This window comes from Eumetopias jubatus, unplaced genomic scaffold (assembly GCF_037043125.1).
Source record: "Eumetopias jubatus isolate StellerSeaLion01/CBP00866 unplaced genomic scaffold, mEumJub1_p1.0 scaffold_11, whole genome shotgun sequence".
NCBI lineage: Eukaryota > Metazoa > Chordata > Mammalia > Carnivora > Otariidae > Eumetopias > Eumetopias jubatus.
Window position 1 is genome coordinate 47,181,960 of NW_028274817.1, and position 1,640 is coordinate 47,183,599.

General features: G+C 48.4%; 1 pseudogene; it reads right to left on the minus strand.

Annotated features, from left to right (window-relative positions):
• Positions 1-468: 468 nt before the first annotated feature.
• Positions 469-1,392, minus strand: LOC114207552 (armadillo repeat-containing protein 10 pseudogene; annotated as a pseudogene).
• Positions 1,393-1,640: the final 248 nt, after the last annotated feature.

Below are 1,640 nucleotides of genomic sequence, written 5' to 3' on the forward strand. Positions count from 1 at the left end.
CCACACACTGCATCTTCACAGGCTGGCACACCCGGTGGGAGTCGGGAGGACAGGGATTAGACCTCTGGGAGCGGTATGGCTGGCCTGGCCGGTGGCCTCGAAGACTCAGGAACTCTTCACTAGCACAAGGGCAAGGTCATTCCTGCAGCAGCCCTGAACCAACTAGCCAGTCACACACAAATGTTGTCTCAGACGGGTGCAGGGTTAGCTTACACATAAAGAAGGCAACTGTCCTGTCACGTCGAGGAAGTAATTGAAGTAAACTCAGCAAATGGCAAAATGAAAAGAAATGGTGTCAGAACAAGCTCTTCTATTCATTTGATATCAATAAAGTGGTTCAAAATAAACCGGAAGACCATGGCAGGGTCTAGCTGTGTTAATGATGAAATGTGATATTCACTGTTTAGATTCAGCAGCTGGACAAATTTCAGCTCCCTTAGTAAGAGGGAAGATGAAAACCGGGACCAATCAGAACTTGGGTAGGACTGTTACCTTTTCCTTCACATCTGCATCATGGTGTTCAGCTAAAGCTCTCATTTTCTGGGCACATTCTTCTCCATATAACAGGAAAAACAGGAAACCTTTAGGGAAAGAAGGCTGAATAGCTAAACAGCCTTCTTTTTCGAGGCAGTTATTTATATTCTGAGAGAGTGTAAGAACTCGAAGAAGAATTTCCTTTGCTACGTGGCTGTCATAAAGGGAAAGGAATGAGGAGTCCACTTGGGCACCAAGTGGTCCATCTGCCATGGCTGGATTTTCAGACAAATTCATAAGCCCTTTCAAAACTTGAACCTTGGTACTTCCATTCCCTGTAAGCAGCACGTGGAACAGGTCTGTGATGTACTTGCTAAGCATGTGCTGGTGGTCATTGGTAACTGTCATGTTGGTCAACAATCTCAGCCCAGCCAGCTGTACAGCAGAGTCTAGGGGCCCAGAGCGGACATCCTTGCAGACTTGACTGATGTAAGCCTTTATCTTGACTTGATTGTCAACATTCACACTCAGGTTATTCAATGCATTTAGAGCTTTCTCTTTAATACTGTGGTTGGGATTATTGATTTTGCTTCCAATGATTGGAATACCACACAATTCACGAATAATGACTTGGTTAGCTGAAAAGGCTGCATTGTTACCCAGAGTGACCAAAGGTCTTTCAGTAATTACAGCATCATCAATTGACTCAAGCAGGTAGAGGAGTTTCTGGAGCTGGTCAATGTTTAGGACATCATCATATGAGCCATTGGTTAAGTCTTCTGTGGAGCGCGAGGGGCGCAGCCGAAGCCCACGGCCGCCTTGCCGCTGGCCCCGCGTCAGCTTGTAAATGCAGTAGCAGGCGCCGGCCCCGAGGACCAGGCCCGTCGCCACCCAGCCCACCGCCCGGGCGTCGCCCATGCTGGTGCTGGGGCTGGGGCGCTGCGCGGGGCCCGGCGCGGGAGGCACCGGAGCAAGCGGATCCTGCTGCCACCCAAGCGCTAGCCCGCGGAGGAGCTATGACAGACACTTTTGAAGAGTAGTGACTGAGCAGGGTAATTTGTAAAATGGCCAATTTGAAATTTAGCTGATGATTTCCATGATTGAATTGCAGTTATGGATTTGGTGGAAGAATACTACAGAAGTGATGTGCCCTTTTTTATTCACAT